Here is a 27048-nt window from a genome sequence, read left to right as displayed (position 1 = left end):
CTCACCCCACTTTCGCATGCCGTAGCTCGGGGAACTGCAAGGGAGAAAGGGGTGAGGTCTGTCGGCTTGCCTTCCTGCCAGGACTGCAACTGTTTTCGGTCCCATGGACTACTCCAGGCAAGAATACTGGAGCCCGTTGCCATTTCCTACACCCAGGTGATCTTCCCAACCCAGGGATCGAACCCTCATCTCTTGTGTCTCCTGCATCAGCAGGCAGATTCTTTACCACTCGTGCCGCGTGGGGAGCCCCAGAGGGAGACAATAGCCATCGCTTAAAGGCTGAGAGATCGCAGTCGGTGCCAGACACCAGTGCTTCCCCAACTAACCCGTCTGATCAAATGTGCCCTCTGTGTGGCAGGCCCCTGAGGACTGGATCTGTCTTTAGGTAGGTGAGTGAGCTCTGGGCAGGGGTGCAGCTTCCTCATCACACAGTTTCCTTATATGAAGATGAACAGCTATTGCCACCAACTAGCACCTTCCCCAACCTACTCCACACACACACACACACACACACACACACACACACTCTGACCCTAGGAATCACCAAACTTCTTTCTTCTGAGTCCACTTGCTCTGCAGGGCAACCTGCATTGATGGACCACTTAAGCTGCTAGAAACCTAACGTTGCCAAATAGTGGAGGGCAGGTTCCTCCCCGGCTGACCCCCTTTCTTTCTACCAGGATAGCAAGCTCACAGCCTCTTCCCTGCCCGCAGGGGCATATCAGCGAGTCTGTGCCTAAGCAAGCAACCACTACAGGGAAATGAGGTGCAGAGTGTCCCTGACTTGCAGGTATTCCCAATCTTTAAATGATTTTCCCTTTTCTCTCCTTAATGAAGTGAAGAGAAAGCCAAAACTTTCTTTACAAGCTAACTCACACTCTGCCGACTTTCTCAGCCTTTCCTTTCCTCCTGCGCCTCCTCTCTCTTCATACCCTCTTTCTTCTTCCTTCCTTTCTGTTTATTGGAGCTGGTGCAGCTATGGTGATTAAAATTACAATCAGCCGCCTCCCAGGAAACCCAGGAACGGACATGCAGTCCCAGCTGCTTGCGGTTATCTCCAGAATGTAAGATCCTTTGTTCTTTTTGCCCCAGTTTCAGATTTCATTCACCAACTTGGGGACAAAGGGAAAGTCTCATTTGCATGAGTTTTATTCTCACCAAACCGTTTGGCACATCATAGACTCACTGACTGAGCAGTTCATTCATCCACATATAAAGATAACAGTCTCAAGGGATGTACCTGGGCCATGATCCAGTTCTGCCTCTTAACATGTTCTATGGTCTTAAGGCAGCTTGCTCAATTTAGGTTCAAATCCCTCATCTCTAGAACAAGGGACAATGCCAACCTTGTGGAGCCTTGAGCTGTGGCTTGTAAAAGTGCTCAAAAGATATGTTATTTAATATTTTCATCAGATTCACAAGCAGCATTGCAGCAAAAAGGTGCAAGCACTGGGTAAGAAAGGTCTGGTGTCTGACATGAAGGAGTTCACACTCTAATATTGAGACCAACAACACATAAAGACACAGTCATTTCTCCAAAGAAGACATACAGATGGCTAGCAAACACATGAAAAGATGCTCAACATCACTCATTATCAGAGAAATGCAAATCAAAACCACAATGAGGTATCATTTCACGCCAGTCAGAATGGTTGCTATTCAAAAGTCTACAAGCAATAAATGCTGGAGAGGGTGTGGAGAAAAGGGAATCTTCTTACACTGTTGGTGGGAATGCAAACTAGTACAGCCACTATGGAGAACAGTGTGTAGATTCCTTAAAAAACTGGAAATAGAACTGCCATATGACCCAGCAATCCCACTCCTGGGCATACACACCAAGGAAATCAGATCTGAAAGAGACACGTGCACCCCAATGTTCATCGCAGCACTGTTTATAATAGCCAGGACATGGAAGCAACCTAGATGCCCATCAGCAGACGAATGGATAAGGAAGCTGTGGTACATATACACCGTGGAATATTACTCAGCCATTAAAAAGAATTCATTTGAATCAGTTCTGATGAGATGGATGAAACTGGAGCCCATTATACAGAGTGAAGTAAGCCAGAAGTAAGCCAGAAAGATAAGGACCATTACAGTATACTAACACATATATATGGAATTTAGAAAGATGGTAACGATAACCCTATATGCAAAACAGAAAAAGAGACACAGATGTACAGAACAGACTTTTGGACTCTGTGGGAGAAGGCGAGGGTGGGATGTTCTGAGAGAATAGCATTGAAACATGTATATTATCAATTGTGAAACAGATCGCCAGCCCAGGTTGGATGCATGAGACAAGCGCTCGGGGCTGGTGCACTAGGATGACCCAGAGGGATGGGATGGGGAGGGAGGTGGGAGGCGGTTTCAGGATGCAGAACACATGTAAATCCACGGCTGATTCATGTCAATGTATGGCACAAACCACTACAATATTGTAAAGTAATTAGCCTCCAACTAATATAAATAAATAAATAAATAAATAAAAATTAAAAGTTACCATGAAATGTGGTAAGTCTAAAGAAACATACATACATAGTGCTAATGGGGCCAGACTGAACTCGATGTGAAATAAGATGTACAGGAAGGTCTGTTTCAATCGCCTCCTAGTCATTCTGTTGGCAAGGGAGAGATGCCTGCGCTGGGGCGTGAACACGCGGCGCCCGCAGCGGACTGGAGACGCGGCAGCCGCCGGTCAGCCACACGGGGAGGACGGCACACGCCGTGCGAGGCTGCCCGAGGATTCCACTCAGCGCGGCGAACCGACAGCGGCTGTGGGCAGCAGGCTTTGCAGCATTGAGAGGGCGGGATGCCGCTGGTCTCCACAGGGTGGGCTGGACATGACTGGCTTGTTTGAACAACTGCACAGGCTGGCAGGGAGCCACAACCCATGACTCGGGGACGTGGGGGACCTCGCCCGGGCCCCATGATGAAGAGGGTTATTTGTCTAGGGGACCTTATCCACAGGAGCAGACCAAAGCCCCCCTGATCTCATGAGATGTCAAGGCCACGCACAATACAGAGCCTTAATTTCAGGTCTGACGTGACGTCTTCCTGCAGCAAGCCTCCTCTAACTCAGTGTGCAGGACTGGCCGCGAGATGTGTGGGCGACTGGCGTGGGGTGGGGCGCCATGGTCCAGGTGAAGTGAATGGCGCTGCCGAATGCAGACTTCTCCCACGGACAGTGTGTGCGAGATCTGTACACGTTCAATGTTGCTGAGACACGAATGGTGCAGCAGAAGGTGGTAGAAAAAGACCCTCAAGGCACAGACAGAGCGTGATCATAAAAGCCTTGAAGCCAAGGAAAGCGCTTAGACAATATTCTGCTACTCTGATGCTAGAAGGTATTCTTCTAAAGTGACTAGGGGCTCCATAATTGGGAGAAAGGACTTTTGAAAGCAAATTATACTGATGTCTTACTTCACAATATTTTAATATCCTACTGCAGTACATTTGTAAACCTCTGAGATGATGTGTATTACCATACAATCTTCTTGAACCTGGGGACATAGTCGTTCAGAATTTTTTTTTCCAGATACCAATTAGCTGTTCCAGGGAACAAACTTTTTAAATTACTGTTGTAAGTAATGAGGGATCATTAAAAGATTCAAGCTGCGAGTGACATTGTCATATTTGTATTTTAAATTAAGCACCCTGGTATATGTGTTGAAGATTAATCTGAAAGGATAAAAATTTGACTATTTAGTGAAGCCAGCTAGGAGGCTGTGGAAGCTATCCAAGAAAGCAACCGTGAATAGAAGTAAGATAATAGAGACAGGAGAGAGGAAATCTGAAAGAAGTTTTTGTGTATCAGATGAGGTAAATGTATCAGTGGGAAAGCTGGGTCATGCTGCAGTCAGAAACACTCACGAAAATGTCAGTGACTGACAGCAAAGGCATCTAGTCTGTTTACACTGCCCATCATAACTTGGTGTGGAGGAGGGGTTCTGCTCCCCAGAATCGCTCAGGGACCCAGCTGATGGAGAGGCTATAATCTTGTAGCGACTCCATCCTGAAGAGAATGCTTCTTGGGTCATTACAGAAAGGGAAAGGCCATTCAGACACGGGCTTTGGCCCGAAGAATACGAATCGTCTCTTTGATCTTGTTGGTGTGGCCCCCTGACAAGAAGCAGTCACGTGGCCCTGACTAATCGCAGGGGGTCTGGGAAACGCGATCGTCCCTGTGTCCAGGAACGGAAACACAGCAACAGATATCTGTAGGGCCATTCACAGCAAGTGACAAAACAGAACGAAGGACGGCCCCCACAAGTGACTAGTGCCTTGAATGACACTGCCTTGAACTGGGAGTGGGGGGGAACCAGCAGGGGGACAGAATGTTTAGGAGATGAAGTGATAAACATTTTGAGTTTTATGGGAGGAATTTTCATCTGAGGATGACAGGTGGATTGTTGGAAATTTGAAGTCTAAGTCTCAAATGAGAATTATATCCTAGAAATATTTAAGGGTTAGAAATCATCATCAGTAGTTAAAACCAAGAGTGGAAGTATTACCCGAGAAGACTAGGATGTTCCCTAAGTAACATCACAGTTTTTGATTTGAGAGAAAACCCCAAGAGGGAGAGAAACTGTCAGAGACAGACAAGAGAGTGCAGAAATGTTTTTTCAAAAAATTGAGAAAAAGTAAAAGAAAAAGGTTCAGAGAGAAAGTAACCAGCAACAATACGTACACCTAAGAGATCAGGTAAGACAGAAGCTTAAAAGGGCCCAGGTGATCTGGGAGTTAGGCCACTAATTCCACGTGTAAGTGAGATCAGGTGATATTTGTCTTCCTGTATCATTATTTCACTTAGCATAATGTCCAGCAGGTTCATCCTGTGCTCACAACTGGCAAACAGTATCTGAGTGTGTGTGTGTGTGTGTGTGTGTGTGTGTGTACAATGAACGTGGGAATGCCTTTGAGAGAATGAGATATCTCAAAGATATCCCTTTGAGAGAATGAGTTCATCTGCTTTGGATAATACCTGATAGTGAAATTGCTGGATTGTAAGGTATTTTCTTTTTTTAAATTTTTTGAGAAAACTCCATAATATCTTCCATAACATATGTATCAATATACTTTCCCACAAAATATACTTTCCCACGATATACTTTTCCACAGTGCACAAGAGTTCTCCCCACCCCCGCCACACCCTCACCAAAATGTGTCTTTCTTTTTGATAATAGCTATTCTAACAGATATGAGGAGGTATATCCTTGTGATTTTGATTGGTGACTCCCTGATAAGTAATGATGTTGAACACTTTTCATATACCTGTTAGCCAATTCTATGTCTATGAGAAAATGTGTATTCAGGTTCATTCCACAATTTTTTAATTGGATTATTTGGCATTTTGCTATTGAGTTGTATGAATTCCTTGTATATTTTGGATATTAACCCCTTATCCTGATTCTGATTTGTAAATATTTTCTCCCATCCTGTAGGTTGCCTTTTTTGTTCTTTCATTTTCTTTGCTGTGCATTTGAAATATTTTCCAGTCTTGCCAGTTTAAAACCATACCAGGAATACACTTTTCTTCCTTGCTGAATTACCATAAAACATACAACAAGCTATTGCAGAAGGAAGTCCATGAGAGGAGGAGAGAGACACCAGTTAGGCTGACATGTTTGACTAGCGAGAGCACAGTGAGGATATGAAAGAGGCAAAGACAAGTTTTATTCCCAATCTTCTTCCTCAGCATCCATGAATCCTTCATTTATTCAACCAATATTTAGTAAAAAGCTTATTAGAGTATGAACATTCAAAATCACTGCAAATGGTGAATGCAGCGATGAAATTAAAAGACACTTGCTCCTTGGAAGAAAAGCTATGAGAAACCTAGACAGCATATTAAAAAGCAGAGACATTACTTTACCGACAAAGGTCCATCTAGTCAAAGCCATGTTTTTTTCAGTAGTCATGTGTGGATGTAAAGAGTTGGACCACAGAGAAGGCTGAGCAATGAAAGATTGATACTTTTGAACTGTGGTGTTGGAGAAGACTCTTGAGAGTCCCTTGGACAGTAAGGAGATCCAACCAGTCAATCCTAAAGGAAATCAGTCCTGAATATTCATTGGAAAGACTGTTGCTAAAGCTGAAGCTCCAAGACTTTGGCCACCTGATGTGAAAAACTGACTCCTTGGAAAACTCACTGGAAAGATTGAAGTCAGGGGGAGAGGGGACGACAGAGGATCAGATGGCTGGATGGCATCACCGACTCAATGGACATGAGTTTGGCAACCTCCGGGAGTTGGTGATGGACAGGGAAGCCTGGCGTGCTGCGATTCATGGGGTCGCAGAGAGTTGGGCACGACTGAGCGACTGAACTGAACTGAACTGAATGAAACATGGACTTTCTACACTCAAGTTGCTCTCGTGGATGACTGTTACATTTCCTCCTTGCTGCTTCTGTAATATTTTGTACATTCCATTATTTTAGCACTTTTAACATTATATTGTATCTATTTATTTCTCTTATCTCTGAAAGTGATGAACTCCTTCAGGATAAAAGGCAGAGTAAAGATTTTATTGATCTGTGTACACCAAAAACATCCCAATGCCTGGGCATAGTAAGCATGCAATAAACACTTCTGTTTTTAATTAAATTTTTCGGTAATTGCATCTCTGTGAGATCATTATGATTAGCCTCATTTCGCAGAAAAGGTAGCTGAGACTCAGCATGGCTCCACCCTAGGAGAGGTCAGAAGCGGTAAGTGGCAGAGCTGAGACCAGAATGCCATGTCTGTTTCTCTCTGTCACATAAGTCTTTTCCTTCTGGGGTGATGGATTCAAAATGACTTACGCATATCTTTTCAATTCCTCGTTCTAGTCAAGATTACAGATTAGCAGTACAATCTGAGATACGAATGGGGTAATAGACCATAACCAGCCCACAGACTCTCCCACTTTCTTAACTGAGCTGAGCCAGTGCGTGCTGTACCATAATGAGACTACACACAGGAAACTGCTGACTTCGGTCCGTAAAAGGTCAAATATCAGCACTTTCATAAGCTTCAACCTAGTAAGGTATAGAGTCATTCTTTCCTTAGCATATAACTAGAAGTATGAATTAGTAGTATAAATTAATAAGAATGAAACTAGGCCGTGTGGTAGGGAAGAAAGATTTTAGAAATGCTGCCCTAACATGGTTTGTTACTGTGTTCCCTAAACAGACTAAACCTCAGCATCCTAATGATCACTATGGACATAATAATTTCTTCCTAACTGGCTGTTGTATGGGTTGAATGACGTGTATTGCTTGCCTCAGAATTAAAAGGTCTTATTGCATGGAACATCTAATCAGGTATCAACAAACAGTTGCCTACTAATACTTTTTTAGTAAAAGGTAATCTTCAACAAGAAAGAAATAGGCAAGCTGTGGGGTTTTAAGATGAATATTGATATGGAATTTCTCAAAGAATTCTCAGGAAGATAGACTGGTTTCATCTCTAGAAAAAATAACCCAGCTAAAGACTTCCTTTTGAATGAAAATTAATAACCAGAGTACCTGCTTAAAAGCAATCTAGATCAGTGGACACCATTATCTTCAGTTTCAGGGTCCTTTGGGCAGCATCGTGTGTATTAAACCAAAGGACAGCTGAAAAATCTGAAAGTGTGGCATAAAAAGACTATGCTAAAGGATTCTTCTAGTACAATTTTAAAATACGTATTTTGGTAGCATGAACTTCTGGAAATTGAGCACCGATTCATAAGATTGAAAACATCTAAATGGAGATTCTTTGGAAAGAAAATTTCACCTATTCCACTCTTACATCCCCAGCTATGTTGTTTTATGAGATGCTAACTGTGCATCTTTCTGCTCAAGTTCTAATATGGCCTTTAGATATCATGTAGAGAGTAGGGGCAAGACGCTAGACTTCATAATCTCTGTACTTTTTTTTCCCCATAGATACAGTTAATATAGGTAAAAATTTCAATCTACAAACTAAAATGTATCCATTTAATTTTTAAACTGTGTAAATTTAAAATTTATTTTAAATTTAAATTACTCTCATAATTTCTACGTAATCTCTCAAGTTCAGCACTTGCTCAGACACTCAGGTGTAGACTCGGGAACACCAGGGCTGTTTCTTTCTTCTGCTCTTCCCCAGATGTTACCTGCGTGGTCAGAGGACACCGGAGTAAATGCCGGGGGAGCGGAGGGGATGCGACCCTGGTCTGTCGGCAGCGTCGCTCTTTTGTGCCGCTCCTCTCCCGGGGCTGATCCTAAACTCTGGAAGTACTTGGGGTGCATTGCACAAGGGGGTCAGAGAGGAGCTGTTCTACTTTCATGCTCCATCCGCTGGGTCCTAGGCCAGCCTCTGACCTCAGAGATAACGTCTCCTGTTTGCATCACAGCACAGGTGAAATCAGGGTCTCACTCTGACGGCAACGAGGCATTCTGTGGGTGCCGGCCCAGGTCCCGCTGAATGCTTGCGGCACTCGCGACGTGCACAAGACTTAACTGGGCCTTTGAGCCCGGTCCATGCTGTATCCTTCCAATGAGGTAGCGCTGAGATGTCTTTCTCGACCACAAGTTTTCTCCCGGGGCACATCTGCCAACCACAACCCTCTGGAATCCTCCCTCGCTATTAAAACCCACAAGAAACTCAAATGGAGCTGTCTCTAGCATTCTGCAGCTTTAAGAAAGCAACTCTTGTCATAAATAGTGGGATGAATAATGCTTTCTGCAATACTTGCTTGCCTTCAGCATAAAGCACAGGCTCCACTCCTATCCAGAACCTTAAAGCAGCTGTCTAGCTTCATACCCCACCACAGAACCCAGCGTGAAGGGGCAGAGGCAGCCGGGATCATACCCCCACCACAGAACCCAGCGTGAAGGGGCAGAGGCAGCCGGGGCTTCCCCAATTCACATCTGATTCTTCCTTCCTCTCTGCTCTCTCTCCCCTGTTCCCTTCCTTGGAGTCTTAAATTATGTTATGTGTTGGGAGAGTTGAGGGTGAAAAGAATTCTTCAGAAAGTTTGTATATGGACATCCTTCTTTCAGGCCAGTATCTTTTAAACCAGAGTCAGGAATTTGCCATGCTTGTTAGTCAGGTTCCCCAAGGGTCAATTTCCCCTCTACCCAGCTTTGAGTAGCATATAATCACAATCTTACTGTCTTGGCCTGAGGCCCTTAGATTATAAGAAACTCTATTTGTGATTTGAGGACAAAACAAGCCTATATCTTCCTTTCATGAAAGAGCTGTCTGCTTAGAATGAGATCTAAGTAAATTATGAACCACTTGCCATAATGCCAATACAAATAGCCTTTTCTTTTTTTACCTTTTAAGAAACTTTATTATTAGCTATGTGCTCAACAGTTCTATTTTTTTATTCCTTTTCAAATTCTTTTCCTGTCTAAGTTACTATTAATACATAATATTGAGCAGAGTTCCCTGTGCTACACTACAGGTCGTTTGGTTATCCATTTTAAATATAGCAGGGTGTCCCTGTGGATCCCAAACTCTCCTTCTATCCCTCCCCTCCCCCAAGAGTCTTACTATGACCTTCTACCAACCACATTCTGCCCTCTAGCTATGGACCAAAGTGTCGCAACATCAGCATGACTGGCATGCTGGGCTGGATAATTCATGCTGAGTACTGCCCGGACTAGTGCAGAATGTCAAGCATCATCCCTGGCCTCTAGTCACTAGATACTAGTAGCATCTACCCCTCAAGTTACGACAGCCGAAAACGCCTTTAGGTGTCCCCACATGTCCCCTGGGCAGAGGAAGCCACCCTTGGTTGAGAACAAGGCTACAGACCTATCCAGAAGCAACAGGTGATGCCTGTGTAATGCTTGTGAGTATTTTGAAGATAGATTGCTTCTAAGAAGCACTCTGTAGCTGTAACCTGTTTACCTTCCCTATGAGTCAGGTACTGCAGATTATTGGCCCCTTTTCCACAGATAGAAACTTGGAAGCATTCAGCTTTCCCAATCAGGTCATGGAAATCTGTACTTTCATTTCCCTCCTCTGAAAGTGAAAATGATGCTCACTGTTTTCCTCCCCTGGCCTGAGATCAGGCAATAACCGTGGAACAATGCCCTTTCCTACCTGCTGCTCTCAGACTCCTATATCAAGCATCTTCAAAGATAAATTTATATTTGCCTATCTCCCTATTTCATGGACATCAGAAATAAAGCCCTGAACATAAATAAAATGGCAGTGAGCCACATGTTTCATCAGTGTAACTGCCAAGTTACAGGGAGTGAAAAATCAATTCCAGCAAAACCAGTAATAATCTGATAGGTTTTTTTTCCATCATGCCCAGACACAATGCAATTTTTAAAACGCAGATATTAATGTGCCCAACAAGCCTACCACAATAACCTCCATGACCCCAATCTAGCACTTGGGAATGAGCACAGATAAACTGTAGATACAAACAACTGTGAAGTGTCAGCTCTTCAACATTCTATTCACGAGGACTTCAAAAGCCAAGAAATTATACAAAAACATATAATAGTTTGTGAGCCACAAAAGCACATGGCCTCCTAGTTGCTAGAGCTATCCAACTTGATCCTAAAGGAAATCCAAAAGAACACGGGATATTCAAAAATGGTTGAGAATTGCAAGAGAAAAGCTATATCTCGCTGGAAAATAAAGCCAACCGCTTTTAGATACTAGAGCTTGGTTGTTGTTCTTGTTCAGTTGCTCAGTCGTGTCCGACTCTTTGCACCATGACCTCTGCCCATGGACTGAAGCATGCCAGGCTTCCCTGTCCTTCACCAACTCCTGGGGCTTGCTCAAACTCATGCCCATTGAGTCGGTGATGCCATCCAACCATCTCATCCTAGTCGTCCCCGTCCCCACATGCCTTCAATCCTTCCCAGCATCAGGGTCTTATTTCTAAAGAGTCAGCTCTTCACATCAGGTAGCCAAAGTATTGGAGCTTCAGCTTCAGCATCAGACCTTCCAATGAATATTCAAGATTGATTTCCTTTAGGATTGATTTCATTTAGGTCTTCCTTTAGGTTTAATCTCCTTGCACTACAAGGGACTCTCAGGCGTCTTCTCCAACCCCACCGTTCAAAAGCATCAGTCCTTCATCACTCAGCCTTTTTTATAGTCCAACTCTTCCATCCATACGTGATTACTGGAAAAACCATAGCTTTGACTAGATGGACCTTTGTCATCAAAGTAATGTCTCTGCTTTTTAACAGCTGTTAAAAAGCTTGGTCAAAGCTTTTCTTCCAAGGAGCAAGCATCTTTTAATTTCATGGTTGCAGTCACCATCTGCAGTGATTTTGAAGTCCGAGAAAATTAAATCTGTCACTGTTTCCATTGTTACCCCATCTATTTGCCATGAAGTGATGGGACCAGATGCCATAATATTTATTTTTTAATGTTGGGTTTTAAGCCAGCTTTTTCATCTTCCTCTTTCACTTTCATCGAGAGGCTCTTTAGTTCCTCCTCACTTTCTATCATCTGCATATCTGAGGTTATTGATATTTCTCTCAGCAATCTTGATTCCAGCCTGTGCTTCATCCAGCCTGGCATTTCGCATGATGTACTCTGCACAGAAGTTAAATAAGCAGGGTGACAATACACAGCCTTGACGCGCTCCTTCCCCAGTTTTGAGCCGGCCTGCTGTTCCATGTCTGGTTCTAACTGCTGCTTCCTGACCTGCACACAGGTTTCTCAGGAGGCAGGTAATGTGGTCTGGTATTCCCTTCTTTTTAAGAATGTTCCACAGTTTGTTGTGATCCACACAGTCAAAGGCTTTAGCATAATCAATGATGCAGAAATAGGTATTTTTCTTGAATTCTCTTGCTTTTTTTATGATTCAATGGATGTTGACCATTTGATGTCTGGTTCCTCTGCCTTTTCTAAATCCAGCTTGAACATCTGGAAGTTCTCGGTTCATGTACTATTAAAGACTGGCTTGGAGAATTTTGAGCATTACTTTGCTAGTGTGTGAGATGAATGCAATTGTGCAGTAGTTTGAACATACTTTGGCATTGCCTTCCTTTGTGATTGGAATGAAAACTGACCTTTTCCAGTCCTGTGGCCACTGCTGAGTTTTCCAAATTTGCTGGCATATTGAGTGCAGCACTTTCACAGCATCATCTTTCAGGGTTTGAAATAGCTCAACTGGAATTCCATCACCTCCACTGGCTTTGTTCGTGGTGAAGCTTCCTGAGGCCACTATATTTATTACTGTATGTTGGGTGCAACATGTTTGTGAAAATGGGACTACATGCCTTTCCTTCACAAATGTAGAAGGCATCCTTTAGAAACTGAATGGAATGGGTCTCAGTAAACGGTGTCTGAATGTGATTGATATGGTATATGAGATTAAAGGACATAGCTTATAGATAAAAGAAATTAGGAACTAGGCAAGTTAGTCAATATAAATTAAAATTAACTTTGACCTGATAGAAGGCTGATTTTTAGTTCAATGCATTTTATTGCTACCAGTTGCATAATAATAATGAGAGACGTGAAGGATGGGTCCGTTTTCTTCACATAAATGTTTGTTAATTCATATGCATGGCTAAACTAGCATAGTCTGTACTTTTGAATATGTAGTGAGATTACAACTTAACCATTAAATATACCAAAACAAGTCGTTTGTTATAGTCATTCTAGTAACAATTAGAGTTGTATGTATTCAAATACAAATAGATATTTCTAGCTAAAAATATGAATCTGTGACTAGATATATTAATCAGAATTGTTCTAGTGTTATTTAACATAAATGAATTTTAAAATAAAACCTTGTGGGAATCAGTGATCCAAAGCTAAAATAGTCAGGAAAAATGTAAAACTCCTGCAGCTGAAAATAATAAACTGTTCAGACACTATCCTGTCTCTGCCTGTAAATCTGGAAGCTCTTGACTGCCCTCTACAGGGCATACAAATAATTTTCACAGATTTGAACTTAATATTTAGGCATTTTTTAGAACATAAAAAAAAATAATTTACTGGGGTTCTATTTTTAAGATTTTTACATACTCACCACATAAATTTTTTAAAATAAAAAATCCATGGTCAGCACATAAAGAGATACCACTGTTAACTACATTGAAATTAATGTAAGTTAAAAAGAGATGGATAAGAATTTTTTAAGCTATATTCTCCTTTGACTATTAAGACAATAAAATGCAGATGGCTAGTAGTTGTTTGTACTGAGTAACTTCCATTGGTTAAAAAAAATACATAAGGAAACACTTACTAGTAAAGTTTTAGCATTTCCAGGTGTGATTGTCTTTTACTTCACCACTGATTTTGGACATGCAGCACCCCTGTTTCTGATCTTTAACTGATAATTTACCTAAAACATATGCGCCCACATATATTAATTCAATATCGCTCCATGAGCTAGGCATTGTGAAGGGAAAATTATTATCATGAGCCTACACACCATTAGTACACTAAACAAGTCTTAGTGTTGACAGAATGGAATACACCACTCCTTATTCCAAAAGGTTAGAAAGAAATTCAGAGACACTTAGGCTGATGAGGCTGATTCAGTCTGGGAAAGACTCTAGCCCCGGATCCCATAGAAAAGTTCTCAGTAATCCACAGAAGCAGCTTGATTTCTCCAAATACAAGTCAAAATAAACTTGATACTGATACATATGGAGATACAAATTCAAAGCTAAAACTGTTAGGTGAATATTAAATGAATAGATGATGGTGCCACCCTGCAAAATGCTGATTAAAGATTTTTTACGTCAATCTAAAGTAACATTGCCAATAGACTGTAACAGAGCTCTATCTTTGTCTCTGACATCCCACATTTGTCTTAATCAAGAGAATAATGATAAAAGGTATCTTTATCAAATTTGAAGAGAACATGAAGCGCAGGTGAGCAAATAAAGATAAAAAAAAGTCTCAACAGCAAGTTAAATTGAATAAGATAACATTTATTGGGGACTATATTAGATCCTTGGAGAAGGAAATGGCAACACACTCCAGTACTCTTGCCTGGAAAATCCCATGGATGGAGGGGCCTGGTGGGCTGCAGTCCATGGGGTCGCTAAGAGTCGGACACGACTGAGCGACTTCACTTTCACTTTTCACTTTCATGCACTGGAGAAGGAAATGGCAGCCCACTCCAGTGTTCTTGCCTGGAGAATCCCAGGGACGGGGGAGCCTGGTGGGCTGCCGTCTATGGGGTCACACAGAGTCGGACACGACTGAAGCGACTCAGCAGCAGCAGCAGCATATTAGACCCTATGTTTGAATCCAAGGGAAAAAAATAATGTGACTGTCAAAAAGCTCACTTAAACTTGTGCTGCTTTAATGGATGACTAGAATAAGAAAAGTGTTGCTCTTTGCTAGCTAGCTATACCAAGAATACTGTGATTTGGACAGGTATGGCAGAAAGCATGTAGGAACTTCATCAGTATGAGGCCAGAAAAGATGGTAGAGGCAGGAGGTCAGACAGGGTCAGACAAGGCTCAGCCTCAGGGAGGGCACCTGAATAACCCATGGGGATGGCTAGTGTGTGCAGTCCAACCTGCCAGACAATTTCATCTTGAGAAATTCCGGGTGGGAGCCAGTTTAGGTGTCAGGACAAGCCACAGTCAGGATCAGAAGATCTGATGATGGCAGCAGAATTCCCACCAGTGGTAAATTTAGGAGAATCTGGATATATTTCAAATAAAGCATAGAAGGAGATTTTAGGCAGTGTACTAGAGTCCAGTTGGTATCTAGGCTCCAGCAAAATCATTTCTCCCTCAAGTACTATAGGCAAATGTCTACATACTCTGAGTTTATCAAGGATCTTAAATTATTGGATCCAAGATACATAAAGGAAAAGTGAAAGTGAAAGTCACTCAGTCGTGTCCAACTCTTTGCGACCCCATGGACTATAGTTAAGAATTCTCCAGGCCAGAATACTGGAGTGGGTAGCCTTTCCCTTCTCTGGGGAATTTTCCCAACCCAGGGATCGAACCCAGGTCTCCTGCATTGTGGGCAGATTCTTTACTAGCTGAGTCACCAGGGAAACTATAATATTAAAACAAATATAACATGATGTTAACAAGTCACCTGCATTCCAGTACTTTTATTCAGTTCAGTCACTCAGTCATGTCCAACTCTTAGTGATCCCATGGCCTGCAGCACGCAAGGCCTCCCTGTCCATCACCAACTCCTGGAGATTACTCAAACTCATGTCCATTGAGTCAGTGATGCCATCCAACCATCTCATCCTTTGTCATCCCCTTCTCCTCCCGCCTTCAATCTTTCCCAGCATCAGGGTCTTTTCAAATGAGTCAACTCTTCACATCAGGTGACCAAAATATTGGAGTTTCAGTTTCAACATCGGTCCTACCAATGAACACCCAGGACTGATCTCCTTTAGGATGGACTGGTTGGATCTCCTTGCAGTCCAAGGGACTCTCAAGAGTCTTCTCCAACACCACAGTTCAAAAGCATCAATTCTTCCATGCTCAGCTTTCTTCACAGTCCAGCTCTCACATCCATACATGACCACTGGAAAAACCATAGCCTTGACTAGATGGACCTTTGTTGGCAAAGTAATGTCTCTGCTTTTTAATAATCTGTCTAGGTTAGTCATAACTTTCCTTCCAAGGAGTAAGTGTCTTTTAATTTCATGGCTGCAGTCACCATGTGCAGTGATTTTGGAGCCCCAAAAAACAAAGTCTGACACTGTTTCCACTGTTTCCCCATCTATTTGCCATGAAGTGATGGGACCAGATGCCATGATCTTAGTTTTCTGAATGTTGAGCTTTAAGCCAACTTTTTCACTCTCCTCTTTCACTTTCATCAAGAGGCTCTTTAGTTCTTCTTCACTTTCCCATAAGGGTGGTGTCATCTGCATATCTGAGGTTATTGATATTTCTCCCGGCAATCTTGATTCCAGCTTGTGCTTCTTCCAGCCCAGTGTTTCTCATGATGTACTCTGCATATAAGTTAAATAAGCAGGGTGACTATATACAGCCTTGATGTACTCCTTTTCCTATTTGGAACCAGTCTGTTCTTCCATGTCCAGTTCTAACTGTTGTTTCCTGACCTGCATACAGATTTCTCAAGAGGTAGGTCACGTGGTCTGGTATTCCCATCTCTTTCAGAATTTTTCACAGTTTATTGTGATCCACACAGTCAAAGGCTTTGGCATAATCAATAAAGCAGAAATAGATGTTTTTCTGGAACTCTCTTGCTTTTTTGATGATCCAGCAGATGTTGGCAATTTGATCTCTGGTTCGTCTGCCTTTTCTAAATCCATTTGAACATCTGGAAGTTCTCAGTTCATGTACTGTTGAAGCCTGGCTTAGAGAATTTTGAGCATTACTTTGCTAGCATGTGAGATGAGTGCAATTATGTAGTAGTTTGATCATTCTTTGGCATTGCCTTCCTTTGTGATTGGAATGAAAACTGACCTTTTCCAGTCCTGTGACCACTGCTAAGTTTTCCAAATTTGCTAACATATTGAGTGCAGCACTTTCACAGCATCATTTTTTAGAATTTGAAATAGCTCAAATGGAATTCCATCACCTCCACTAGCTTTGTTCATAGTGATGCTTCCTAAGGCCCACTTTCTTCACATCTAGGATGTCTGGTTCTAGGTGATTGATCACACCATCATGATTATCTGGTTCATGAAGATCTTTTTTGTATAGTTCTTCTGTGTATTCTTGCTACCTCTTCTTAATATCTTCTGCTTCTGCTAGGTCCATACCATTTCTGCCCTTTATTGAACCCATCTTTGCATGAAATGTTCCCTTGGTATCTCTAATTTTCTCAAAGAGATCTCTTGCCTTTCCCATTCTATTGTTTTCCTCTATTTCTTTGCACTGATCACTGAGGAAAGCTTTCTTATCTCTCCTGGCTATTCTTTGGAACTCTGCATTCAAATGGGAATATCTTTCCTTTCCTCCTTTGCTTTTCACTTCTCTTCTTTTCACAGCTATTTGTAAGGCCTCCTCAGACAGCCATTTGCTTTTTTTGTATTCCTTTTTCTTGGGGTGGTTTTGATCCAAGTCTCCTGTACAATGTCATGAACCTCCATCCATAGTTCATAAGGCACTCTGTCTATCAGATCTAGTCCCTTAAATCTATTTCTCGCTTCCCCTGTATAATCGTTAAGGATTTGATTTAGGTCATTCCTGAATGTTCTAGTGATTTTATTTTTTTATTAGTGACTTTTTAAATTAGTACTTTTATTAGTGACACATAAATTAAGTTTAACAGGGAATGTGAATACATTTTTATATATTGAAAGTGAACTGGGAAGCTGTCTCCAAAAGCAAAGATACTTGGGATCTAAAAGTCTTTAAAAGGGGATGACCAAGTATAGACAACATTAATGGACTGTACAGTATTAAACAATCAGATATGAAGGAGCAGGTCTTTTGGAAAGTCAATCTGGAAATGTACACATTGGGCAGACATAGGAACTGGCCAGGTTTGACCAGCATGAGAAGAAGACTGAGAATCCTGACTCTGCTTCTTGTGCATCTTAGATCTGGCTGGAAATAGTGGAGGACCTCTCAACAAACAACCCTGGACTTGAAGATTTCAAACCTAAGGATGTGACATCATTCCAGATCTTCCGCTGCTGAATTTCTAAATCACTCGGGGGTGGCTCAATGGCCAGGGCAGGTTTAATCTTGGGGGTGAGTCAGCACAACAGGAGAAGCTGCCAGATAACACAGGAGGAGGGCTGAGACCCCAGGTCGACGTGGCCACCTCTCGGTGTGGGTTCCCGTGACTCCCTGAGCGTGCCAGCAACCTGGGAACCGCTGAGAGGAGAAGTCTCACAGGCTGAGAACGTCCTGGGGAGGACCAGACTTACAGAAGGAAACAGTGAAAGGGGTGACGAGACGTGTGCTCGAACATAAGAGGCACTGTCATATAAGAAATGCACTTGGCTTGCTATTTATTGGCACAAGGGGCAGATAAAGATCAGATGGTGAATGCTCTCAGAAAAGATGAATTTTTACTTACTATACAGACATATTTTCTAATGATTACCTAGAAATCCAATTAACTGTTGAGTTGACTAAGAAAATAGCAAGAGGGCCACCCGTAGGGACAGGATGATCACTCAAATGGTGAGTCATCAGGTGGGAGTCGGTTATAAAGTGGCTCGTTGCCTAGATTTGGTCCTACAATTTCTTAAAACTTGTGAGAATGCTTTAAAAATCTGGCTTCCGTGGTTGCTTTACTGCTTGTTAGGATACAGAGATGAGTGAGAAAGGAATCCCAGGTATCCTTTAGAGTAAGTGCTACAGTAGACTTGGAGCCACTTACAGGATTAGATCCATCTAGCTTTCTAGTGGTTTAGATGGTAAAGAATCCGCTGCAATATGAGAGACCTGGGTTTGATTCCTGGGTTGGGAAGATCCCTTGGAGGAGGGCATGCCAACCCACTTAAGTATTTTTGCCCATGGACAGAGGAGTCTGGCAGTTTATAGTCCATGGGGTTGCAAAGAGTTGGACATGACTGAGCGACTAAGAACAGAGACAGGTTTCTTATCTGCTTCAGAGATGCACCATTACAAATATCTAATAACTTTGTAATAGGAAGGATCTACATAGCTCCTAGACCAGAGATATTGACAAATTTCTAATATTTTGGCCCTCATGTGGAAGGTAGCAGAGAGGGGCAGACTACTAAGTCTATTTCAATAGGTCAACTAAAATCTTGATCATGAGTGACTTCAATTAGGTGCTAATAATAACTGGCACAAACAAGAAGGGAAGAAACTGACTTTTCAAGCTAGACTGGACACTCTGCACTAAGCACTTCTTATTTACCTGCAGCTAGAAACCGGCTTTTACAGCTAGACTGGACACTCTCCACTGAGCACTTCTTGTTTACCTGCAGCTAGAAACCGGCTTTTACAGCTAGACTGGACACACTATCCACTGAGCACTTCTTGTTTACCTGCAGCTAGAAACCGGCTTTTACAGCTAGACTGGACACTCTCCACTGAGCACTTCTTGTTTACCTGCAGCTAAAAACCGGCTTTTACAGCTAGACTGGACACTCTGCACTAAGCACTTCTTATTTACCTGCAGCTAGAAACCGGCTTTTACAGCTAGACTGGACACTCTGCACTAAGCACTTCTTATTTACCTGCAGCTAGAAACCGGCTTTTACAGCTAGACTGGACACTCTCCACTGAGCACTTCTTGTTTACCTGCAGCTAGAAACCGGCTTTTACAGCTAGACTGGACACACTATCCACTGAGCACAAGCGGCTTTTACAGCTAGACTGGACACTCTGCACTGAGCACTTCTTGTTTACCTGCAGCTAGAAACTGGCTTTTACAGCTAGACTGGACACTCTCCACTGAGCACTTCTTGTTTACCTGCAGCTAGAAACCGGCTTTTACAGCTAGACTGGACACTCCCCACTGAGCACTTCTTGTTTACCTGCAGCTAGAAACCAGCTTTTACAGCTAGACTGGACACTCTCCACTGAGCACTTCAGAAAGGGGGAACTTCTCTCCTCCAACTTTCAAACACAATTCTTAGCTTTCTCTCGGACAGGACCAACTTGGGTCACATGCCTATCTCCAAGTAAAAAAGGTGGCTGGGAGACTGCTATAACCTAATTGTTTTAGACATGACTTATTGCTTAACCCTGAGCCAATCACCATAGCAAAGAGGATGGAGTTTTAACAATTGGCTTAAACCAATCAGGCCCTTGAGATAAGGCTGTGGCCACAGAGGGAAACACATTTACTTATGTCCACTTGTGGATTAGAAGCTGAAATCTCTCTATTCTCTAAAGCACAGTTCAGTTCAATTTTAGACCATCCTCCCAGCTCTGTTAAGCACAGCAGAGAGTAATTTTTATTTCCAAGTTAGAAAATGCATCCAAAATAGAGTGTTTCAAGAAGTGAAGGAAATACTAGCATCCAGTTCTTTGTACATTTGTACTAGCTCCATGCATCTTTATCCACTGACATCAACTTAATTTTATCTGTACTTTCTGCACCACTAAGAAGTCCCCAGGGGCTGAGAGGAAATTTTGAGAGCTTCTGTGTAGTTATTGTTGCTAGGAAACAATATCCTTGGTATCCAAGTGTTCAGGCTTTGAGACACTGTGTGAAGTCACTGGTTCATAAAGGGAACCTTTGGTAAATAGGTTGTTTGGGTGTGAGTAAATTGATGTTCGCTCTCTGTGGCAAAATGTTCTTGTGTAATCTTTGAATAATAGTTTATTTCTAGGCCTCTTTTTTCTTTCCTTTGGATCCAGCTGCCATTATTGTTCCCATGAGAACTCACACTTCTACCTAAAATGGAGTGAGCATTATTTTTTCACCAAAATCATCTGTAATTATCTCAGTGCCTTGAACACTAAGCCGACGAGGTTTTAGTTAACAAAGTCAAGTGAGCTTGGGAATACAGACCCAGACCACTGACTGTATAGATCATAAACCCTATTAAAATCCCCAGCGATTGACAGCCGTGCTCCTGCCCTGCGGCTGGGCGTGGCCCTGACAGTCTCTGCTGTCCTGCAGAAGGTGGGTGATGAGAAGCTTTAAGCTCACTGCTATCCTCTCCCCCCTCAACCCCAAACTGAACCACCTCTGGTCCTTCAACTCTAGATATTGCTTACATATTTCTCCCATAGAATCCCACAACTTGAAGATCAGCCTGAGGTTGTAATATATCACCTAGTTACTCAGTAAGCCTAAAATTAATAAGCAGCTTTTTCCATTTCCTTGGGGCCCAGACCCACCAGTAAGGCTCCTGTAGGCAGAATCACTGTAATCAAGAGTGTATCTGGCTCAAGAATGCTACTAAATAAATTATATATCAGGTTACCAGTTTGAGACAATAAATTCAGACCCCTAAGCAGCAAACAACATTCATAAATTCATTTATTCAGAAATACATATATTAGATGCATAACTATAGGCAAAATATGTTCTAGGCATCAAGAATTGTTTTAATGAATAAAAGAAGGTCTTTGCTTTCAAAAAGTATATAATATAATGAGAGATGGAAGAGACAAAAGGCAGAGATAAACACAAAACTATGTAAACAGGTAAAATATTTGCACAATAAGATGTACTGTGTTGACAGAAACTCAGTGGGAAAGCAGAAACCACTCAAGGTTTTTCAGAAAGGAAATGAGGTGGATGAAACTGGAGCCTATTATACAGAGTGAAGTAAGTCGGAAAGAAAAACACCAATACAGTATATTAACGCGCATATATGGTATTTACAAAGCTGGTCATGATGACCCTTTATGCTAGACAGCAAAAGAGACGCAGATGTAAGGATAGACTTTTGGACTCTGTGGGAGAGGGTGCGGGTGGGATATTTGAGAGAATAGCATTGAAACATGAAATAGACCGCCAGTCCAAGTTCGATGCGTGAGACAGGGCGCTCAAAGCCGGCGCCCTGGGATGACCCCGAGGGATGGGATGGGGCCGGAGGTGGAAGGGGGGGTGCGGGACGGGGGACACATGTACACACATGGCTGATTCATGTCGATCTATGCAAAAACCACTACAATATTGTGGAGTAATTAGCCTCAAAATCAATTAATTAATTTTAAAAAACGGGAACTTAATAGAGAGAATTGATCACAAAGACTGGAAGAGCTGCAAAAGAGAGAAGGAAGGAAAGGGTGTTAAGGGAGCCAGAGCCAGAAGCACCTGCCCAGGAGCCTGAATCTGTTGGATCCTGTTAGAAGTGCTGTCCTGCTTGTTTGCGGAGGTGCCAAGAGAGGTGCTGTGAGAGCCTGGAATCACCCTCGCCGTCAGCAGCAGCAACACTGCCGCCTTGTCAGAGACAGAATCCAGGGCCTTGCCTTCCCCTTCTACCTCCTAATCTTCAGCCCGTTCTTCCTAGGGGCATCTAAAGGAGGCAAGAGAGACAGAGAGTCCAGCCCCAGAGGCACAGAACAGAGTTCAGAAAGCAGGATGCGAGACACAGAAAGAGCAAACGAATGGCCAGCAGAGAGCACAGCGCAGGTTTTAGTGGACAGCTCTGGTAACCCCAAATCTGGAGGAAATAGTTCTTCCCTAGCAGAGAAGGACAACAGATCGATCTAGATTGTTGTTGCAGAATTGTTATAGAAGCCCATTTGGCAACAAGCAGAAAGAGATTTAATAAGGAAGTGCTGCTTACAAAATTCAAAAGCGGAAGCAGTAGGCTCGTCTAGCCCGGGGACCTGGACGTGACTCCCAGCGCCGCAGTGCAGACTGGCCCCACCGTGGGGACTGAGCGCTTCACCGCACCAGGAGGCTGCTGATCAGCTAGCTCCCGCCATCATGTTGCCTCCAGGCCCTCAGAAAGTTAAAACCAGGATCCCTGGTTCCAGGGCCCCCTCTGCAATGCATGAGCCGCACCAAAATGAACGCTCAAATACCACCTCGACATCACTTAAATTCGTTTAATAAGGGTACCTAAATCTTTACCTTGGGAACTGTAGTTTTTAGCTTTCCTAAACATTAGAACATGTACTAAAGGAAGCCAATCCACACAGAAAGATTCAGAAAGGAATTTTGTGCTGAAATATGTAACATTTTACATGAAATATGCCATCTCCAAGAGGGCAGGAGCTGTGTCAGTTTTATTCACTACTGTGGCCATGGCAACTTTCCATTCCCAGCACATAGTCAGTAAATACCTGCTCATCCAACGAGTAACACAGATGCATATGTCAGTGCCTGGTTGTCAGCCTAAGCTTAGTAGCACAAAGTCAAGAGTCTCAATTTTCACAGTTGTCTTAGATTGTCTAATCTGTTTATTTTAATTTTAGAATCACTTTTGTCTAGTCCTCCCCCAAAAAGAGCCCATTGGTATTACTAGGCAATCACATTAAATTATAAATGAACTTATGATGTTGAGTCTTCCTATTTGAAATATGCTATGCCTTTTTATTTGTTCAAGGCTTCTTTTGTGCTTTTCAAAAGTGTTTCAAATATTGCTTCATGTAAGTCTTGCCTGTTTCTAAGTTTATTACTAGATATTTCTTCTCTATTTTAAAAACAGTCATTGTAAATTTTTGTTTTTATATATGAAAACCACTCATTTCTGGGTAGTAATTTTGTACCCCATAATCATACTAATTCTATTGTTTGTAATAGTCATTCAGTTAATTCTTTAGGGCTTACTGGATATGCAATTGTATAATTAATCTTAATACTTTAACCAACAGTTTTCCAACTTTATAGTTCAAAATTTTCATTCACTTACTTAATGGTTAGTGTTTCCAGAACAATGTTAAAAATAATAGCAACGACAGTGGACACTCTTCTTTTGTTCGTAACTTTCATGGGAATAGTCCACTATTTCCACAATAAGCATGATTCTGGTTTTGAGACTGAGAAAGTTATATCTTACCACATTATGGAAATATCCATATAGTCATATTTATTGGGTGGTGTTGTTTGTTTTGTTAAAAAAACAGACTGGCTATTAAATTTTGTCCAATGCCTTTTTCAGTTCAGTTCAGTTCATCACTCAGTCGTGTCCGACTGTTTGCGACCCCGTGAACCGCAGCACGCCAGGCCTCCCTGTCCATCACCAGCTCCCGGAGTTCACCCAAACCCATGCCCATCGAGTCAGTGATGCCATCCAGCCATCTCATCCTCTGTCGTCCCCTTCTCCTCCTGCCCCCAATCCCTCCCAGCATCAGGGTCTTTTCCAATGAGTCAGCTCTTCACATGAGGTGGCCAAAGGATTGGAGTTTCAGCTTCAGCATCAGTCCTTCCAATGAACATCCAGGACTTATCTCCTTCAGGATGGACTGGTTGGATCTCCTTGCAGTCCAAGGGACTCTCAAGAGTCTTCTCCAGCACCACAGTTCAAAAGCATCGATTCTTCGGTGCTCAACTTTCTTCACAGTCCAACTCTCACATCCATACATGACCACTGGAAAAACCGTAGCCTTGACTAGATGGACCTTTGTTGGCAGAGTAATGTCTCTGCTTTTTAATATGCTGTCTAGGTTGGTCATAACTTTCCTTCCAAGGAGTAAGCGTCTTTTAATTTCATGGCTGCAATCACCATCTGCAGTGATGCCTTTTTAGCACCTGTGTATATAATCATATGCTTTTTTTCTCCTTAAATCTGTTAATATAATGAAGGACATTACCAGATTTTTCTAATATTGAATCATTTTCACTCTGAAATAAACGTTGTTTATTTAATTATGTTATGCAATGTCATTTAATGTCCTGCTGGATCTTGTTTCACTAATATGTTCTGTTTATGAAAATAATTTGGAAGTTTTTATTCTTAGCTTATACTTTGGAATTAAGTAGAAATAGAATTATCAGTTCTTAAATGTTGGAATCTGGTGCTTGTTTGTAAGGGGTAACATCAAATTTTTTGTTTGTTTATTTAATTAAATTTTTTTATTTTATGTTGGAGTATGGCTGTGATAGTTTCCATGGACAGAAAAGGGACTCAGCCACACATATACATGTATTTTGATCTTCTGTCTCTCCTGATTCAAGCTTTAGCTAATGCTTTTCTTATAAGAAAATTATCTATTTTATTCAAATTTTCAAATGTGTTTCCATAGATTTGAGCAAAGTTGTCTTAAAATTCTTCCCAGCCCCCCTGTTTCCAAAGTGCTTTCCCTGATGATATCCTGATTCCTTTGTTTGGCTGGAGTCCTCTGTAGAATAGTTTCCTTAAATGGGTAATGTTCTCCGATCTTCATGTGTCTTCTCTGGAAGGAAGCGGTATTTCGGCAGAGAACCAGACTCTCGAGTCTCAGTTGCTGCCCTTTGCTTTTACCCCAGCTGTTATGAACTGTTGTTCTATAATCCCTTCCTTTCCAACCCCTTCCCTATAATCCCTTCCTTTCTAACCCCTTCCCTATAATCCCTTCCTTTCCAACCCCTTCCCTATAATCCCTTCCTTTCTAAAGGTCTGTATCTGAAATCTAATAGCTTTTCCTGTGAAAACACCCTCCATTCTGTGTCTGGAAGATTGTAAAATTATTATTCTACCTTGGAGTTCAGGAGTGATATCAGGGTTGCCTGATATAATGAGCCCTCAATAGACAAAGCCGTTTGCTGTTGAATTCAGGGAAATTTGTATTTTGTCTTTGTGTGTTAGAGCTCCTCCTCTTCTTTCACTCATGCCCACTATTCATATATTAGCCCTTATATTTTCCACTTCTCTGCAATTTGGTCAAACTGTCCTCCAAGCCCTCATCAGTGGCATCTTCTCGTCAGTTCATCTAACACACTTTTTTATTAAAACCTATGCGCTTCAGAACGAGGAAGTAAGGAACTGTTCCCATGCTAATCATATATCCTTATGTGTTCCCAAATTTTGAATAAGGGTGGGAAATGAGAAGTTCATACTCTTGTCTGCTTTCTCCCACAGTTCTTCTCATGAGATGACGTCTATTTTGAATGTTCTGCTTGTTTTGCTTCCCTAGGATGACTGGGTTTTCTTACAAATATTGTGTTTTTCTTGCATATTCCTTGGGGTTTGGACCCAATAGCCAGAGCCTAAATGGAAACAGTGTTCTAGGTGGAAAGCATGGTGGACTCCAGGGAAGCTGTCCTTCCCCTGCTGATGCAGAGGAGGTATCATCTCTCTCTCTCTCCCCACTTTTAAAATTCTCCTACATCTTACTAAGGGAATGGCTCAAATGGTAAAGAATCTGACTGCAATGCTGGAGACCTGGGGTTGATCCCTGGGTCAGGAAGATCCCTTAGAGAAGGGAATGGCAATCCTCTCCAGTATTCTTGCCTAGAGAATTCCACGGACAGAGGAGCCTGGCAGGCTGCAGTCCATGGCGTCGCAAAGAGTCGGACACAACTTAGCAACTAACACGTTCATGTTACATCTTATTAAGGGCTTCCCAGGTGGTGCTAGTGGTGAAGAACTTGCCTGCCAATGCAGGAGACATAAGAGATGTGGGTTAGATCCCTGGGTTCAGAAAATCCCCTGGAAGAGGGCATGGCAACCTACCCCAGTATTCTTGCCCGGAGAATCCCATGAACAGAGGAGCCTAGCAGGCTATGGTCCATGGGGTTGCAAAGTGACTTAGCACACACACATCTTATTAGAGGGCTGTGAAAGCAGCAGTTCCTCTAGTCACATAAGTGCTAGCAGCCTTCATTAAATAGGCCCCGCCAAATCCCCACACCCAGCTTTCTTCCTTAATCTCACTGTTCTAACCCCCATCCAAGTACCAAAGCTTCTAGTCCCCCGGTTCTCTCCTTTTTAAATGAAAAAGAATTTGATGCTTTTTTATTTGAGGTGAATATAAATAAAAAAATAAACTTAGCAGGTAAACAGATTTATACACAGACCCCTCTCCACCAAAAAAAGCTCAGGAATTGCCTAATTAAATAGCTTTGGCAGGAGGCATGAAGGTAGGACTATTAACAGGAAAACAGAGATCTAAGCAATTGAATCTCCAGACCCCTAGCCCCACACCTCCACTCCGTGAAGACCAGAGGCTTCTCCTCTGAAGAGGGGGGAACAGCAGGTCTTTGGTGTGCGTGGATATCAGTGCAGAGCTCGAAGATAAGAATACAGGCTGGAAACAAAGGATTGAATAAAAAAGAAAAGAAACTTAGAAAGACCCTCTTTGTCTCCAGAAGATAGAAAGATACAAATATAGCCTTCTCTACGTGTTAAGTGAATTTTAGATTTTCGGATATATCAATTCATTGTTTTTATGCAAGCTATTCTAATACATGATAATATTTGTGTCTATATATTATTAATATATATATATTTTATATGTCATTAATATATTGTCATATATTAATAATATATATCTATTCTATAAACTTAAATAGACTACTGGCAAGTGGGAGCAAAAATAAAAGGGAGAATAGATTTCAGGATAGACCCTTCTGTCACAATCTATAATCCTCTTCATATTCTCCTTAAATTACTTAAAGCTCACTCTCATAAATATTAAGATATAAAAATATCATCAAAAAATCATATAGTTCCTAAAATTTTCACATATATATTAGCTATAATCAAAAGATATAAATAGAAGCTTGCCTAAGTTTTTTTTTTAAGAGACTGCTATCTTGAATGTCTTGATCATTTAACAGATCTGTACCAATTTGCTCTTTCATTATACTTCATCCGTTTATTCTTTCTATAGCT

General features: G+C 42.0%; 1 protein-coding gene across 2 annotated transcripts in view; it reads left to right on the top strand.

Moving 5' to 3' along the window:
- GABRB1 (gamma-aminobutyric acid type A receptor subunit beta1) overlaps positions 1-27048 on the top strand; it is a 426842-nt gene that overhangs the window by 364746 nt on the left and 35048 nt on the right. The window lies entirely within an intron of this gene.

This window comes from Odocoileus virginianus, chromosome 21 (assembly GCF_023699985.2).
Source record: "Odocoileus virginianus isolate 20LAN1187 ecotype Illinois chromosome 21, Ovbor_1.2, whole genome shotgun sequence".
NCBI classification, from domain to species: Eukaryota; Metazoa; Chordata; class Mammalia; order Artiodactyla; family Cervidae; genus Odocoileus; species Odocoileus virginianus.
The sequence above is the reverse complement of the archived record's forward strand: the minus strand, read 5'-3'. Positions and strand labels throughout refer to the sequence as shown.